Source organism: Ursus arctos, unplaced genomic scaffold, assembly GCF_023065955.2.
Source record: "Ursus arctos isolate Adak ecotype North America unplaced genomic scaffold, UrsArc2.0 scaffold_7, whole genome shotgun sequence".
NCBI lineage: Eukaryota > Metazoa > Chordata > Mammalia > Carnivora > Ursidae > Ursus > Ursus arctos.
This window is the reverse complement of record NW_026623089.1, coordinates 29,382,904-29,401,379: the sequence shown is the minus strand read 5'-3', so window position 1 is coordinate 29,401,379 and position 18,476 is coordinate 29,382,904. Positions and strand designations below refer to the sequence as shown.

Here is an 18,476-nt window from a genome sequence, read left to right as displayed (position 1 = left end):
TGGCGGAGGCACACAGGGCTGGGGAGCGGAGTGCCTGTGAGAATGAGCAAGAGCTGACGGGGTCAGACTGGCAAGGGCCACGTGGCTGGAGCCGGGGATGCTTTGGGACTAAGTTTGCCCACAGAATTCCCAGTTTCTGGCAAATCATTCAGCTCCAGGAGGGGCCGCTCAGGGAAAAAGCCACCTGCAGGGTGGGCTGGGGCCTGACTCTGGGGGACTTTGCTGTGTAGAAGGGTTTGGGCTGTGCCTTGGTAGCCACACTTTCGGTGACCCCAACAGTGAGCCAATTCTTGCAGTGCCACTTATAGAGACTCGAAGGTGAGGGGTGTGCTCTAATTGTGTCCCGTCCCTCTTCCCTTCCATGTCTTCCGCAGCTCTTGGCCCAAGGGCCGGCTGTGTGGGTGCCTGTTGTCAGCACTCTGATGTGCTGTGTCTCCCTGACCTTCCCAGCAATCGCACTGAATACCTTCTTCCTAGGCACCGCACGCCACACCTCCTGATTTAGGACTAGAATTCGTTAGCACCTGCGTTGTTCTCTCTCTGGGCACCTTCTGGGCGTGATTCCCTGGGCCCGTCTTTCTCAACTCAAAGCGGTTCTCTGTTTGAACTGTTTCTAACTATGGGCTCAGCCGCAAATTTGGGGGCTCTGAAATAGTAGCAGGTGGGAGTTTAGGCTTGGTGTCTTCAAGTTTGGTGCTTGGGCCATGTGAGCCTGCATTGTCCCGTTGAAAATAAGACCCCAGCTCAGATTTGCTGAATTTGAATCTCTAAGAGTGGGGACTGGAGTCAGGTGTTAGGACATGCCCCCCCCCCCCCCAGTGGTTCTAATGCAGGTAAAAGTTTGAGGAATACTGTATAAGAGAGAAGCCCCTTAGCATTTTGGGGAGCTAGGGCTAGGTTTTCTTGATTTGATTTCATGTGTTTACCACCCAGAGATAGTGGGATCTTGGCTCTGGCCTCTGCCTGACGGTGTCTAGGTCTCCAGAGTCACCACCCACGAGGCTCTTGTTCCTGGTGGGTTGGGTGAGTCTTTCTTGCTTAGACCTGCATCTCCGTCCCTGCGATTTCCCCCTGCGGCTCTGGTTCTGCCCTCCAGCCTCACATTAGGCCTAATGCTTCTTCCGCGTGCCAGCTCTTCAGACACCCGAAAGCCGCTGTCCTAGCAAGATCCTGGAATTTCTCGACCAGTCTTTATCTAATGTGATCTCTAGACACTTTGCTCTTCTGGGTGCTCTTTTGAATGATGACTCTGTGCTCTGAACTTTCTAGGTATCTTCATTTACTCCTCCCAACATCCTGATAAAGTTGCCTTCATTATCCCCATTTTACAGATGGGGAAATATGGGCCCAAAGAGGTGAAGAGATCTTCCTAAGGTTACAAGACTAGTTTGTGCCGGAGCTGGGGTCTCCACCCAAAGTCAGCTAGAACAACAAAGCCAGCGCTTTATTAGGATCCCCATTTCACAGATGGAGAAACTGAGGCTTAGAGGAGTTACAGACCTACCTAAACCACAGAACATTCCGTGGTAGAGCTTTGAAGTGGCCCTGGAGTGTGCATTCTTCATCATGATGCCAAATTCTGCCTGCCCACATGGTAGTCATGCCTTTAGCAGAGGCTCTGCTGCCGGACACAGGGCCTGGCAGGCACGGTGAACAGCCAAAGGAAGCATTGGTTAGTATAATTATTGTTAATATTCTCAGAGCTTGACACCACTCCCATCTAATATGTGTATGTACATGGACACATATATTTGTGGATAAATATACCCGTGTCATCGCAAAGGGAATACATTAGTAAACAAGCAATGCTATGAGGTAACCCACTGCTGTTCGGGGGGTGCAGAGGCGTTTTCAAACCAGCCTGGGAATGTGTGGCACTGTCAGTAGTGCCCGTGTTTAGACTGAGCACTTGTGGCCGGCGCGGGGGTCCAGGGCCCTGTACTGGATCGTACAGCCGTCCCCTCAGCCTGACTCGGGTTTTGTTCAGGTGTGGGCAGCCATGCGCTTCTTGACCCCTTCCCCGGCCACAAAGGCCAAGTGCTCATGAGCCCAAACCAGTGATTCTTTTTTTTTAATTAAAAATGTTTTTTATTTTAAAGGTTTTATTTATTTATTTGGCAGTGAGAGACAGTGAGAGAGAACACAAAGCAGTGATTCTGACCCCAGATTGGACGTTAGCCTCACCCATGGACGTTTGAAAACCTTGATGGGGGGGCGCCTGGGTGGCTCAGTCGTTAAGCGTCTGCCTTCGGCTCAGGGCGTTATCCTCCGCTGGGAGCCTGCTTCTTCCTCTCCCACTTCCCCTGCTTATGTTCCCTCTCTCGTTGGCTGTCTCTCTCTCTGTCGAATAAATAAATAAAATCTTCAAAAAAAAAAAAGAAAGAAAGAAAGAAAGAAAGAAAGAAAGAAAGAAAGAAAGAAAGAAAGAAAGAAAACCTTGATGGGGAGAGACACTCCAGACCAAGGAAATCAGACACTCTCAAGGGTTGTGTGTGTGTGTGTGAGACCCCGAAGTCGACCACAATAATCCCAGCCCTCTTGCTCGTGGCTGTCTTAGGTCCGGGTGTGTGATGAAGGGCTGGCCCGTGAGACATCAGGACAGCTATGTGAAGAGGGACATAAAGGAGAAACTTCTCTGCTTCTCCGCTCAACGCTCTACTCGCAATTCTGGTACTCCCGGTCACCAGAGGGGGTGCAGTTCTGACGTTGTCTACGTGGAGTGAGCATCAGCTGCCACAGGCCGAGGGCTCAGGCCTAGGAGACTGCCCCCGCCTCCACCCGCTTTGGACGGCAATCCCAAGTCTCCGTTGTTACCATACTTCTCAACTACCGGCTATAAATTGGAGGTTCCCACAATCCCTTCCTTGGGTTCAGATACTTTGCTAGAATGGGTCACAGAACGCAGGACAAGTTTACTTCCTGGATTACCGGTTTATGGTAAGAGGATACAACTCAGAAACAGGCAGATCGAAGAGACACTTAGGGCGAGGTTTGGGGGAGGGGCCCTGTCTGGTGAGCCTCGAAGCTCTCTGACCCACTTCAGTTAGGGCTTTTTTTTTTTTTTTTAAATGAATGCTTCATCATATAGGTGAGACTGATGAAACCATTGGCCATTGGTGATTGAACCCATTCTCTGGCTCCCCCCCCCCCCAGGATGTTGAGGGGTGGGACTGAAATCCCCACCCTCAAGTCACAGGGCTGCTCCCCGGACAACCAGCCCCCCACCCCCTTCCCTGTGGTTGGTGTTCTAGGGGATTTCCAAAGATCACCTCATTAATGTAAAGTAAGGTGCGGTTGAAAGGGTCTCATTATGAATAACAAAAGATGTTCCTTGCACTTCAATGACTCTCCTCCTTTAGGAAATTCCAGAGGCTTTGGAGCTCTGTGCCAGGGACAAGGACAAAGACTGAATATCTATTTCTTACTATACAGTACAGCATCTCAGGGGAGCAATTGGCTCTGAGGACAAGGGATGCCAGGCTCCTCCCCGCCTTGGATGTTCTTGGCCCACTCTGGTTCTGTCCCTGCTGCAGCCCTTTGATGACCACGCCTGGGAAAGCCTGAAGGATGCTAGGGAGGCGGACCTGACGGAAGCCTTGGTTTTGTTGAGCCACTAAATTAACGTAATCTGGAAGATCTCTGCCTCCAGGCTTCCTGTTGTATGAGCTAGTGTCTTTATTACAGGAGCTTTTGTTGGGCCTCCTGTCACTTGCGGCTGACACCATTCCTAGTTGTCATGGTCCCCATGGAGCTTACAGCACTGCTGGGGAGACAAGATACACACACCAGGTGTCACCAGGTCACCGCCTGGCAGCGATCAACAACTTGGCAGCAACGCACTGTCACAGGCACTGCTGGGAGAGGGCATGGGATGGGCAGCAGCGGCCACCCGGCCACCTGCTGTGGGAAGAGCTCATGGAGGGGAAGGGCGAGTAGACTTGAGATTATAGAAGGGATTCTGAGGCTGGGCTTCGGAAACCTGCCTTTGCCACTTACCAGCAGTGAGACTTTGGGAAACTGACTTAACCTTTCTTGGCCTCAGTTTCTCATCTGTTAAGTGGTGATGATAATAGGGTCGAAATCCTGGGGCTTTGTGAGGATTGGAAAAGACATTTAGCGTGGTGTGTGGCACATGGGAGGCTCTGGCATGAAAGCCATTGTGCTGATCACTCCCCAGGCATGACTCACTGCGAGAGCCCTGGTTTCAGCCACACTCCCACCGCCGTCCTTAACCAGCGAGCGCTTTCCTCCCTCTGCAGGTCTCGACTCCCCTGCTGCAGCTGGTACGAAGAACTCACCGGCAAAGCAGATCTTCCTTTAAGGCTGCTTCTGCTTCTTTTTGCTTCTGCTATTGCCTTGTTCCAGCTGGTTCTGGGTCTCAGAGCTCAGCTTTACCACTAGACCCAGATTTCCCCCTTCAGACGGATCCTGAACTAGCTCCCAGACTCGTGGCTTTTTTTTCTGGCCATGAATCTGAGCTCCCTTGTCTTGTAGATCTTGAGGTACCCTTTCTGACCTGCCCCAGTTGGGTGCTCTGAGGATAGACTCTCCCTGCTGGTAAACTGGCTCACGGGCTGTGGTGAGTGTCCGCCGCCCCTCCCCCCCCCCCAGCACCCCTGGCAACAGAGGAGTGTGAATCCTGTTCGAGTCTGCCACGGTGAGAAATGTATCTGAAGCCTCACGTCTGATCTTTAATTCATGTGGATTTTGCAGCTTACTTCCTGACTTTAACAGGTCATTATAATATAAAAAGTTTACAATAATTTACCATGAGGAAAGAATTGAGAGATCTTCCATACTGGTCTGCCCTACTGATTAATGCATGGGCCACAGCACAATGACTCTAGCTGTTTTTCAGTATCGGGCTGACTTGAAAAGAGATCTCATTGCCCAGCATGTTAGCGTCTCTCTGTCCAAGGTGACAGGGTGTCAAGCCCCCAGATCCCTGTGACTCTGTGGCTGTGAAGGGCCATGGTTCCTTTTGCCTTAGCTTTGGGTAATCACTGATGAGAGACACTTGCAGTAACATCAAAGGGTGGGCCAGTGGAGCACGTACAGGCTTCTGTGGGTGGGCCAGAAAGCTCAGGAAATGCTGAGGACTCATTCCTGGGCCTGATGATGCCCCTGAGGTTTGCTTCCTACTGTCCTCTGGGTCTTTGACTGGCCCGCCCCTGCATCTTATCTGGTCTCGTTCGTGTGACTTGAATCCTGTAGGCTGTCTATTTGCCTCTGCCCTTTGTGTCAGAGAGGATACATGTAATGGAAGACCCAATAGGCAATGGCTTAAGCCATGATGACACTGAATTATCACAGTACGAAGTTTGATTCAGAGTTGATGAACAAAATGTCAACAGGGAACCAGACTTTTTTGATCTCCTTACTGAGCCATCCTTTTTACTTAAGTTTATTACCTTTTGATGGCAAGATAGCTGCCACAGCTCCAGCCATCATGCCACACACAACCACATTCAAGGCAGGTGAGACACTTCCATTAAGTGGTATCTCTTTTATTAGGAAGCAAGAAGCATTTCAGCAGATTTATCTTTATGATGTCTCTTTGGCTTGAACTGTATCCTGACTACAAGGGAAACTGGGAAAGTGAGAATCTGGGAAAAGCGAGGATCTGGGAAAAGCACACAGGGGTACTGTGTTGGCTTTCGCCCCAACCCACATCACCTTCTGGGGCTAGAACAACCAGGGTCTATAATGAGGAGGAGGGGGAGATGGCTTTAGGGTAGACACTAACAGTGTCCAACACATTTCTAATTTCTTGTGTCACCATCAACCCACTGGCTCAAGTCGTCAGGGCTGCCCTGTGCTTGTCTGAGGAGACCTTAGTTTCTGATGAAGGGGAACCCACCTCCTACATGGTCACACCCTTCTTCGTAGCTATTGATGCCCTCCTTGGGGTTTGTTCTAAAATCTTCAAAGGGAAGTATGTCCTCTTTCAGCAAATATCAGTGTTGCCCTCCTGCCAGCCGTGTAGGATATGGAGGAGAGAGCTAGAGACAGCTCTCACCCTGACATTTCTCAGACCACTGACTCTTGAGAACAGAGATTTTTCTGAAGAAAAGGCTGACCATTAACCCCCATCACAAAATTATTCCCCAAATCCAGTTTGGATAAAATGATGACTATCCCTAGTTATTGGTTTTTGTTATAGTCAAAGAATTCCACACATCTGTATTGCTTTACCTGGTCCCTGGGATGGGCATGGTTTCTTTCTCTCTCTTTCTCCTTCCTCACTCCCTTCCTTCCTTCCTTCCCTTCTTTCTTTCTCTTTCTTTCTTCTTTTCTTTTGTTATAAGATTTCGTTTATTTATTTGTCAGAGAGAGAGAGAGAACACAGCAGGGGGAGCAACAGGCAGAGGGAGAAGCAGGCTCCCAGCTGAGCAAGGAGACCAGTGTGGACTCGATCCCAGGACCTGGGGATAATGACTCAAGCCCAAGGCAGACGCTTAACAAACTGAGCCACCCAGGCACCCAGGGACAGGCATGGTTTCTTCTGTAGGAGAAGCAAGGGCATAGACTCTGTAGTCTGATGCTGAGCTTTGAGTCCTGGCATGGCCAGTGTGACCTTGGACAGGTCCTGGAAATTCCCTAGGCCTCTGTTTATGCCACGCTGCATTGGAGACATAATAGCCACCCCCCAGGGTTGCTGTGGCTTTAGGACAGGAGGCCAAAGGACTTTAAAGGGAGGTGGCTGCAGTGCTCTAAGGGGCCACAGTCACTCCGTGCCTTTCATGAACACATTTTCAATTATGTATTTGCACTTGAACTTGGTCACCTGCTGGCTGACTAATTTTGCTAGAAATATGTTCCATGGCTCATTTGGAACATGGCCTTTTTGCCTCTTTTTAAGCTTTCCCAGAAGGCTGGTCCCAGGTCTCCAGCTTCTTGATTTGTGGGTATCTGCGAGAGGACTTTTCCATTGCTATTTTTTATTTATTTTTTAAAAGATTTTATTTATTTATTTGAGAGAGAGAGAGAGAGAGAGAGCACGAGAGAGCACAGAAAGGGGGGGGTTGAGGAAGCGGGACAGGAGATGCAGACTCCTTGCTGAGCAGGGAACCCACGTGGGACCCTGGGATCATGACCTGAGCCGAAGGCAGATGCTTAACTGACTGAGCCACCCAGGCGCCCCTCCATTGCTATTTTGTTCTTTTGTTGTGGAGATTAAATTTACATACAGTAAAATCCACCGATCTTTAAGTGTGCTGTAGAGCTGATGTATTTTTCTGTAGGTATATGCTATATAAGTGCCATGGAGGTCAGGATATGGGACATCTCCGTCACTGCAGAGCTTCCTGTCCCCCTGGCCCTCAGCCCCCCACCTCCCACACCACTCCCTGCCCCATTAACCCAGCTTGTCCTCACCTCACTCTTGAACTTCATATGAGGTGACATTACATACCCTGTACCTCACATTAGCCCCGCAATACCTTCACCTCTATTTTCCTTTTCCAATGAATTTTAGGCAGCTTATCAGCCAATCTTCCTGATGGGCGGCGCTCCTCCCTTCTGCGCACCGCCCGTAGCAGTCTGCTTTGTCTCCGGAGATGGGCAGAACCCTCAGATATGCTTCCTCTAGCAGGCAGTGTCCCAGGACATATAGATGCCTCCACTGGCCCCAAAACTGGGCCTTCCCTCCACCCCCTTCTCCTAGGGGCAGCTGGGAGGCTTTGCTAGCTCTTGCCATCGCAGGGCTCTGAGGTGCTGGGCCTGGGCTGGGCTGGGCACCGTGAGCAAAGATTTCTGAGAAGAGGCCTGGAGTGAGGGTGAGCAGGGGCTGCTCTATGAAATAGGGCCTGGAGGGCTGGGTCCCGGTCCTGGCTGGAGGCAAGAGATACTGGGAGGCCTTGGGGCAGGAGTGGATGAAGCTGGAGACCCAGGAGAGGTCTGTGAGTAGGGGATGCTCACAGAACAGACAGAGATGCTAGAAGGGGCCATTCCCAGGTGTGGCTGAGTTAGGCATTAGCCTAGGCCTCCTCTGAGAGGGAGGGGGGATGGGGCTCTCAGAAGGGGCCCCACCCTGCTGATTCACCCGGCTGACCATAGGTGTAGGGCAGGAATTTTGCCTGCCTACCATGCTGTATCTTTGCTTATTTGCTCACGTAGCAACATTTACTGGGAACCCTTGGGGTCGCTGGGCAGTGTGCTGACATCAAGTGTGTAAGGCTACACACAGGACCTCTCAACCCAAGGGACTCACTGTCTAGACCGGGCCGCAAACAGGTGGCCTACTTGCCTCCAGATTTGGCCCTCAGATGTGCTTGCTTTGGCCCCCATGGTTTAAAACTTGGAACTGCCCATAAAAATCTGATTTCTGGCTTCCCTGACGAATCAGATCTGGCAGCCCTGGTGTGCACTGCTACATGGCCTCAGCTGGCAGGGCCGAGAAGTGGCTGCCCCCTCCCTGGCCTCTCAGACGGGCATGCCCGCTGGGTTTGCAGTAGTCCCCCACTCCCTGTGGCATCATGACTGGTCCCCCTCCTCAGTGCTTCCCTGCGGGGCCCTGCAGACCTGTGAGCTGATTTGGATGGGAGCGGTTCGTGCCCGCTTCACAGAGGAGGGCTCTGGGACTTGACCTCACTTGATGTCCTGTTAGAGCGGCCCTCTCCAAGTCTCCGGAGTCTCCCGCTCCTCAGGGTGAATGGGTTCATCGCATCCTTTCCAGAGGGAGGATTTACAGCATGTGCTGGGGGTGGGGTGAGTGGGGGAGCAGAAGCCGAGGTGATGGCACCAAGGCCCATGGAAGTGGGTCTCAGAGTATGGGCCGCCTGGATCACAATCACCTGGGTAGAGCGCAGCACTACCCCAGCAGAACCTGGAGGAAAGTTCCCCAGGGAATCGTTGAGGCCACTCACATTTGAGAACCACAAAGAAGAGGGGGCTGGGGCTTAGAGGACAGTGGGGTCAGACATGTCCTGTTTTCTAGGGCAAGGCTGGGGACCCCGCTCTACCTTTCAGCTCCCCTATTGCACCCTTGTTCTAACACCGCCCTTCTGGGCACAGCCGAGGCCCCCAGCAGGCCGAGGCTAACATTTTCTCCAGCCTTGGAAAGTTCCTGTCCCCACCCTGTTCTCTTGTCCCCACCCTGCACCTGGAGGAAAGGTCATTCCTGCCTTTGCCAAGCCTTGTCATTTCTCGGAATCTTTGAACTGTCATGTGGGCAAGGGGCCAACTCCAGGGAGTGGGACAGTGGCTGGCTGGCAGGTGAGGGCCACCTTGTCTCCCCTTCGCCTTCTCTGCCAGGTGGCCTGGCAGTTGCTGGGTCGTGGCCAGGGGGCTGGCACCGCGGCCCCGGGCAGAGATGGAGGAGGATTGGGTGATTTGTTCACAGAGAAGATGCTTTCCGGAGTTGGGGGCAGGATGGGGCAGGGCCTTGGCTACTTCTACCTTCGGAACTTTCAACGACAGGGGTGGGGAGGCGTCTGTGGGGGTGGCCGGGGCAGGGACTTGGCTGGGGAATGAGTTAGCAGGCATTCAGTCTCAGGGCCTTGTCAGCGAAGGGTGCATGACCCTGAGAGTGAGTGCCTCCTTAAGAGTGGGGTGTCTAGGGAGCAGAAGGTGAGGGGGCCCTCCTCAGGGCCGAGAGGTGGCCACCCCGCACTTGTAAGGACCTGAGAATGAGCGTCTCCTTAGATGCGATCTCACTTGCCTTCCCTGGTTCTGGTCACTGCGTTACAGGGAGACTGTGATGTGCTGGAGACATGCTCTGGGACAGCAGGCAAAGGAGGAGAGGACACTGAGGGCATTCCTGTCTCTCAGACAAGCCCACTGGTTCTCAGCCTTGGCTGCACATTGGAAGCCCCAGGGAACTTTCCAAAATCCTGATGATGCGGTTCAGAGGTTCTGGTTTAATGCATCTGGGTACAGCCTGCCGTTGGGGTTTTTAAAAGCCCCCCCAGGGGATTCGGGTGTGCAGCAAAGTTTGAGAGCCTCTTATCTGGATGGTGCAGGGCAGGTGGTGTTTACTGGTTTTCCTTTCACTGATTTTCGTGTGAGCAGCAGTCGCCAAGCACGACAGGGACTTCTCTGGGTAATATAAGAGCACATGCACTGACGTGGAGGGGGTTTGAGGAGAGTGGAAAGAAAGCCTGAGCTTCGAGTTCCCAGTCTGTGCCAGATGCGTCATGTTTGCTATTTAAAAACCAGTTTGGGGAGGTGGCTCTTCCCAGGCTCAGTTTACAGATGAGAAGCCTGAGTCTTGGCCACGTGGACCATGTCGTCCGCGTCCCACGGCTGTGGAATGGCAGAGCCTTAACATGGGATACACCTGTGACAAGCAGTGGGCAGGAATGGAGGTCAGTGCTGTTGCTTTCAGACTGATTTCTCAAACAAAACATTTGAGGTGTCAGCTGGTGGAGGAGAGGACTTGGGGAAGAAGGAGCCCCCAGCTCCTCTCTGTCCACAGGACGGAGGGTGGGGAGCAAAGAGGGCTGTTCTAGTGTTTCTTCTCCCATCAGACTCTGGCCAGAGTTGGCCTGGGCCAGCTGCCCCAAGTGATTTTAAGGAAAGATACCAATCTCTTTCCTCTCCTTGAAGCTAAATATGTCCTTGGACCTATGGTGAGTTGAATAGTGTGAATAAAAGAGGGGACCTCCTGCCTTACCTACAACTGAGCACCCCCCCCATATGTCAGAGTGGCTGCAATTCCACCAATTACATCATTGGATTCAACCAGAAAATGCTCATGGGAAGGTAAATGGGGGGAGGCTATTCAGTCAGTCACATCATATTGTGGATTACTGAGGACCCTTGTGGGGAGCGGGTCCCAGCATCCTTGGCGGAGCCCTGGGTCCCGGCAGACAGACAGCAGTCAACACAGCAACTTGCCACAGAAGCTTCTGAAGTTGTGGAGGGAGCGTTTGAGGTGAGGCTTGGAAGATGCCGGAAGTTTCTATCTAATGGATAAATTTATGCAAAATAATCATCACGGTGGCTTCCAAAACCAGTGACAACGTGGTGAGCAGCTTTTTGCTGTGGTGGCAAAAGTCTGCTGTATTCTGCCGCCGGCTCGTTTTGCTCTCTCAGGGTGGCTCATGGGGGAGCAGTGGGGCAGGGAAGAGAGCACCAGGTCCGGTGTGGGGAGATGTGGCTGGAGTGCCACCTGGCCACTTACTGGCTACCTCGCCTTGGGCAAGGAGCTTAGCTCGGAGCCCTGGTGTCCTCATATACACAGTGGGGACTTCTGCTTCCATCCAAGATAGAGTAAGAGGGACTGGATTTACCCTTCCACCTGAAACAATTAAAAAACCACAAACAGACCAAATACATGAAACAGAGGTTTATCAAAACACTGGACATTATGCCACAAAGTTCAGTGACCCCAACGAGCTCAGTGATTATCTCAGCTTACTGCCTTGTGTGAGTTTCTAGGTCCTAATGCAGGGAGAGGGGCCAGAGGCCAGAAGGGAGAAACGGGAGTATACTGTTGTAAGGCTCTTACACTTGATGTGAACTGGTAAAGTATCACTTGAAAGTAGACGGTGATAGGGTCGAGATGTATGTCATAAACACTAAAGCAACTATCCAAATAGCAAAGTGTTAGAGCTAATAAACCAAAGAAGGAAATAAAACAGAACCATAAAAAAAATACTCAATCCAAAAGAAGGTGGGAAAAGGCAATAAAAAACAGATGGAACAAATAGAAAACAAATAGCAAGATGATAGACTCAAACCGGAGCATAGCAGTAATCATATTAAATGTAAATGGTCTAAACATCATTTAGAGATGGTCATATATTTTGGATATTAACCTCTAATCAGGTATGTGCTTGCCAATATTTCCTCTCATTCCGTAGGTTGCCTTTTAATTTCGTTGGTTGTTTTCAAGAAACACACTTTAAATATAAGGACACAAATATGTTCAACATAAAAGGGCGGAGGAAGGTATACCACGCTAACACTAGTCAAAAGAAGGCGGGAATGGTTACAGTAATATCAGACGAAGTAGAGTTCAGCACAAAGAATATTACCCGAATGATTTAGATCTACATCTTTATCTAATCTTGATCTAGAATATACGAAACAGAGATCTTTGCCTCATTGGATTTTAGTAAGAGCCAAGTGAGGTAATATCTGGGAAAATGCTTCGTAGATTGTAAAACCTGACACAGGTGTCGTTGACCTTCATGATTAGGGATTGGACTGTCTGGAGCCATATGAGAAGCTGGGCAGCTGGGTTGAACTATTTGGCTCTGAAGGGAAAAAGGGAAATACCAGGCTGTGAGGAGGCCAGGGTAGGGCTGGCTGGAGCATGGGCCTGCAATGTCTGTGCAATTCTGCCTCCATCAGCGCTCCTTAGACCTGGCAAGTTTACTAGAATTTACCAAAACAAGGGACTTTCCTCAGCTGCAGAGAGAGATGGGCCCAGAGAGAGCCCTAGTCCCATGCACCCCAGAAGCTTTGGTCATCTCAGCAGATGCTTGGCCGAAAAGAAAAGTCAGACAATGACTGTGCTAATGACCCTTTTGAGCCTTTTCTCATTTATCAGTCTTATTTGGTTGGGGCTTGTACTATATCCATTTAGCCCTTAAGGAAATGGAGCCCAACATCGCTAAGCCATTAAATGACTGAGTCAGAGTTTGGACCCATGCAGACTAGATGAGAGCCCAAGCCTTAAACACAGCCCTGACCTCGGGGTAAGGCATGGGGAAGGGCTCAGCCAGCAGAGGGTTGCATCTAGACTCTAAAGAAGAGAAGGAGGGGGCAGAGGCAGGACGAGCCCCTCTCCAGGCAGGGCAGCCCTGCATCTCCTCACCCCCCCGTCTTCCCCATCCCCATGCTCCTTACCTGCCTTCAGCAGGAGCCCGAGGGTGACGAGCCGGGACCAGGCAGCTGTAGGAAGCTGGCTCCGGGCAGTGATGGTGAGCAGATGGGGATGCTTTGGGGGCTGCTCCAAGCAGGTGCCCCTGACTGCCCTCCACAGTGCGGGAGGTCTCAGCCCTGCCCGGAGTCACACAGAATCTGGGTCTAAGGAATGGGGTAACAGTACCGACGTAGTTGTCTGAAGGTTCTGTGAGAGCCGGGCAGTTCTTAATCAAGTGGGGCCGTGCCTCTTCTCTCTGTCCTCCTGCTCTCTTCTGGCCCTGCTCTCTCCTCTCTCACTCAGGGTTGTGTGCTCTCCCCCTCAGACCCTCCTCTGTCTCTTCGTGGCCTTCTCAGGGCCCGTGCCTCCATTCTGCTGGGACAGGTATAGCCCTGGAAGGAGATATTGGTGGTGAGGTGCAATGACAGGGGTGGGGAAGGCATGAGGGCCAAGTGAGACTGAGTTTTTCTTAATGTTTCATTGGTGTTTTTTTAAAACGATGGAGGTGAAATTCACAAAACACAATTAAACATTTCAAAGTGTACAATTCAGTGACATTTAGTGCATTCACAGTGTTGTGCAACCACTACCACGCTCTAATCTCAAAACCTTTTCACTGCCCGAGGAGGACACCGTGCCTGTTCGGTACGCACTCCCCACTCCCCCCCGCCCTGCAACCACTGATCCGCTTTCCTTCCCTGCGAATTTGCCCATTCTAGTCTTTTCATAGAAAAGGAATCATATGATATGTGACCTTTTGTGTCTGGCTTATTTCCCTTAGCATAATGGGTTTGAGGTTTATCCAATTTGTAGCATGAATCGGCACTTAATTCCTTTGTATGGCTGACTAGTATTCCATGGTATGCATGCACCACAATCTGCTGTCATGAACAGTTGTGAGCCAGTTTCTGCTTGAGGACTTATTTTCAGTTCTTGTGAGCACAAACCTACAAGAGGTGCTGCTGGGTCATACGGCAATTCTATGCTTGACTTTTGAGAAACTACCAGACTGTTTTTCACAGCAGCTGCACCTCCTTTTAGTTTTTAAGATTATGTTATTCTTTTTTTTTTAAAGATTTTATTTATTTATTTGACAGAGAGAGAGACAGCCAGCGAGAGAGGGAACACAAGCAGGGGGAGTGGGAGAGGAAGAAACAGGCTTCCAGCAGAGAAGCCTGATGTGGGGCTCTATCCCATAACGCCGGGATCACGCCCTGAGCCGAAGGCAGACGCTTAACGACTGAGCCACCCAGGCGCCCCTAAGAGTATGTTATTCTAAGTGCAAAGATAACACAACTATAAAATTTTATGCCATATTATTTTACATAAAATGGCACGCTGTAAAATTTTGGAAATTATTGAGCAATTTTTAAAAGTTTTAAAGTAATTAAGACTTATAAAATCCTATATAAATACATGTTTATTATAACAATTCAAATCAAGACGTTTCCAGAAGAAAAATTCCCCTTTATCTGTTCGTCCACCTCTGTCCTATCCCTTTGCCTGACCAGTGTTAACCCTTTGGTCTGTATCTTTCCAAACATTTTCCAGGCATTTGAATAGTTTTTGAAAAGGTAATTTTTTTTTACACAAACATGTTATACTATCCATATGATCCTGATTTGAAATCTTTCTATTCGTTTCTTGTGAATGTTGATTGTTCTAGTGACTGTCACGGAGCAGCCTTGGACAAGGCTGCCCTTGGGTGGCTGTATAGTGAATGTATTGTAATTTCCTTTTTGTTATCTGCATTTACGAGTGTAAAAAAGCAACGTGAATTTCTTTCATAATAAGAAAAGTCAGGAAGACTTGGAGTCCTGGAGGCCGCGCACAGCTCGTACCTTAATTCACTCCGGTTGTATAACGAGCTGTTTACCGTTTGCCTCCCTCGAGGGCACATTCGGCTTATTCATCTGCTGCCCTCCCTACTCCTGCCGCTTGTGCCAGGCATTCTGGAGCTTCACTGAACAGATGAGGGGCCACGGCTGCGGCTGCAGAGGAGAGGGGGGGTTCCGAAGATCCTCATGTGCCTTCAGGCTCACAGAAGGACGTGTGTCTTCTTCGGGGCCGGGCCCTGGGTAGTGACGCGCCCTGCGGGGGCATCTGGGCTGCCGTCCGTGGGAAGCTGGGTGTGAGCTCTGGGGCAGTTATTTATGGTGGCCCCAGCCAGGGTGCCCGTGGCAGGCGGCGCCCAGCTGAGGAAGTAATTAGGGTGCTGCCAGGAGCAGGAAGCAGGGAAAGAGGCTTGGAGGCTCCGGCTTCCTTTGCAGAGATATAAATAGCCGGTCTGGTGGCGGAGGTGGAGAGCAGTATGCACAGGAATGGAGGTGGGGGGAGCCAGTGCCTGGGGGGCGGGGGTGGGAGCTGTCTTCTTGGGCTTGTCTGTCAGTCTGGCTTGGGAAGGTGCAGGGGGAGTGGCATTGGCCGGGAAGGCGCATGTGGTCTATGCCAAGAGGGTACCTGGCTGAGGTCCTCCTTCCCCTGCCTGGGGTTCCCCCATCTGTCCCCATGAGACTAGCCTGCCAATGTTCACGTTCCTGCTTGGGTCTCAGACCAGTAGTGGGAGCACCGTGAAAGTCCCATAGACCTGTGGTGGTCCCAGCTTCCTGCCTGGAACTTTCTCCAAGAAGCTAGTAAGGGTCAGGGTGGGATTCCAGAGCCCAGGATCATTTTTAGCATTTCCAAGGGAACAGCTTCTGCTGGTGCTGGGCAGCTCTGTGCCTGACTCATCTGAAAACACTTTATAAATAACCTGGAGGGGGGTTGTGTGCTGTCCGTTCTGATGCCCCCCATGTTCCGCAAGCAGGTTGCAGGTACTAAGGGCCCCAGAGCTTCCTAGATGTCAGGGCAGAGCCCCAACTGTGGTCAGGAGCCAGGGCCAGGGATGCTCTGGGAGGACGGTCAACTTCTGGTGATTGGCACTGCACTGATTCTGGGATGCCAAGGAGTCCTCCATTTGGCTATGATGTGGTCAGCACCCCCATTTTCTGTAGGGTGCATTGGGGATTTCTGGCTGAGCCAACTGAGCCAGTATGGGCTAAACTTGCTGGGTGACCTGGGACAAGTCATTTTCCTCCTCTTGGTCTTAGAGCCCTCACTGGTAAGTGAGAGGGTTGAACTAGGCGAGTATGAAGGTCCTGTCCAGCGGTTACATTTTTGACGCTGTGCCTGGCACATTGTAAGTACAGATGAGTGGCAGATGGGAGTGGGGGACAGGAGGAGGAGCAGTGACCCACATCTGGAGCCTGTGTGCTGGACAAGGAGAATCTCTCTCACTCTCCCAGGTGGACACTGGCAACCCTCAGGCCAAGGACAGCAACTGGGAGGCCAGGCATCTGAAAGGTGTGCTCAGATAGGGCCTAATGATTATCCCTGGGGAGGAAGAGACAATTGACTTGTTTTGCCACAGAAGGCTGGGAAGGTAATATCAGCTTGGCATATACTATGCTCTTACTGCTAGAACATTTCTAACTTGTGAGGTAGTGAGGTCCCTGTCCCTCAGTGAATGTAAGGATGTGGAGGAAGGGACTCGTCACCAAGCGAAGGGCTGTAGTTCAGTAGTTCCTGATGTGGCAAGGCATCAGGATCCTGGAGGAGTTTGTTCATAATAGCTGCTGAGTGGGCCACCCGGGGTGGGGGCTAGGTGTCTCGGGTCCTCCTGTCAGCTGCGCCGCTGACCTCAGAAGGCCGGGGCTAACTAGAGCCCAGCTTCCCTGACCTTAAGTGCGGCATGCCGTTCAGGTTTCCTGTTCTTTGCACCACGGATGTAGGGACAGTTGTGAAGGTCAGCTGCCCCAGGAGACCATGAATGTGAAGCTGAATCAGGTGGCTTGGGAGTTGCCCAGAACCCGGACACGTGGCTTTCCTGGAGACCACTGAGGACACGGCCAGCAGGCGTCCTGCTTTTGGGGATTACGCACTGGAAAGGTTTTGGTGTGTTTGGAGGGAAACAGAACCAGAGGGCCTTCACCAGGACACTGCTCTGTCATCTAGTCTGGATCGGCTTAGCGCCTGCCGAGCGGGAGGCTGGTGCAGGAGGAAGACCAGGGCCACCGGCAAGCCCGCAGCCCTGATTGGACTCCCTGCTCTTCCTTGCTCACTGTGTGACTTTGAGCTAATCCCTTACCCTGTCTGGGCCTCTCGTTTGCAAAGTGAGGGAGTTGGACTTTCCAGTCCTCCCTGACCCGGCATGTTACAATACCTCGAAAGGCCAGCAGCAGGGACATTTGCCTAGCTTCTGGCATCAAACGTAGTTCTGACCCGCTCTGTGGTGGTCTTTCCTCCTCCTTATTCCCCACACGAGCCCTGCCCTTTTTAATTTCCCAGTATCTGCTGGAAGCGTGGAAGTGGCCGGCTTGCCCGTCAGGCAGGAAGGCCTCGCAGCAGTGGAGCCAGAACCGTGGGTGGGAAGGGAAGCAGTGAGCATGTAGACATACTCAGGCCGTGGGGACGGGCCAGGGGGCCACGTATGGCGGGGGCTCCAGGCGGGGGGAGGCCAGGGCCAGGTGAGCTGCCAGGAAGCTACAGGCACGGCCTCAGAGCTAGGCCTCCAGCCAGAGGGCGATTCCAGGTTCATGACTGTAGGAGTCCCCACGGGGTATGAGGCCAGGAGCACAGTGGCCAAGTGCTAATGTATGAGACGCTTCTGAAGCTAGGCCTGGGTTAGAGATAGGGGTGGGCAAGGAGGCATTCATGCCATCTCCAGAGGGCACGCTTGGGGCCAGGCCTTGCATGTGCACTATTCCCAGTTCTCAGTGGCCCTTTGCAGAGGACATCATCTGCCCCAGTTTACAGATGATGAAGCAAGGCCCAGGCTAAATCATGTTCTCACAGCCACACTGCTGGTAAGAGGCAGAGCAGGGTTTGAACTAGGGGCTGGCTGATTTTTTTTAAAGCACAGAGGGCTCCCTCGGCCTTCTGTACCTCCTCTTTTGTTGCAAGCATCATTCTCCAAAAGCATGATGGCACCCGTCAGCCTGAGGGCCTGCACCTGTCTGTCCCAGGTCAGTGCTATGGGCACTTAAATGAACATGGATGAAGGAAACATGTTTAGAATATAATTGCACTGGAGAAATTGGAAATATCCCAGGATAACCCAATACGGTGTCTGCAGGATTTGAACCTCGTTGTAAAACTGTTGGGGAATGTAAGGAAGAAGTACTGGCCCTGGCCTTGAGCTTATGTGGTGTTCGGGAGGCTAGCTGCGGGATGGTTGCAATGCTGGTATTTCCAGGAGGAAGACATCGGCCACCGCGCTGGAGGCAATCTGGGAGGGCCACCCCAAAGAAGCAGAGCTTGAGTTGTCTCTTGAAGAATGAGTTGGAGTTTGTGTGGCAGTTAGGAGTGGGAGAAGAGCATTCTAGGGAGTGAAACAGCATGTAAAGAAAGCTCAGAGGCCTGGAGGCTGTGGAGTTGGGGAAATTGGGGTATCTGTGTGGGGCTGGTGAATGGGGCTGGGTAAGAAGTTGGGGTGTGAGGCACAGGGCTGGACAGGTGAGCGGGGCCAGATTGGGGAGGGGGCATGTCTGTGTGACTTTCTGACTTTGGCTGAGTCTCTGTTTCCTTAACTGTAAGATGGGAAAAATAAGGCCCTCTCTCTGTACAGGGTTGCTGTGAGATTTAAACTAGCTAATGAAATAAAATGGGTGGCACTGGGCCTGCC

At 51.6% G+C, this 18,476-nt stretch overlaps 1 protein-coding gene across 1 annotated transcript in view; it reads left to right on the top strand.

The window, feature by feature from the left end:
* Window positions 1-9,458: 9,458 nt before the first annotated feature.
* Window positions 9,459-18,476, top strand: part of GOLGA7B (golgin A7 family member B) — a 34,253-nt gene continuing 25,235 nt past the window's right edge. Inside the window, exon 1 of the mRNA XM_057308637.1 lies at window positions 9,459-10,307. The gene's annotated coding sequence lies outside the window, so the exon portion shown is untranslated. The remainder of the gene's footprint in view (window positions 10,308-18,476) is intronic.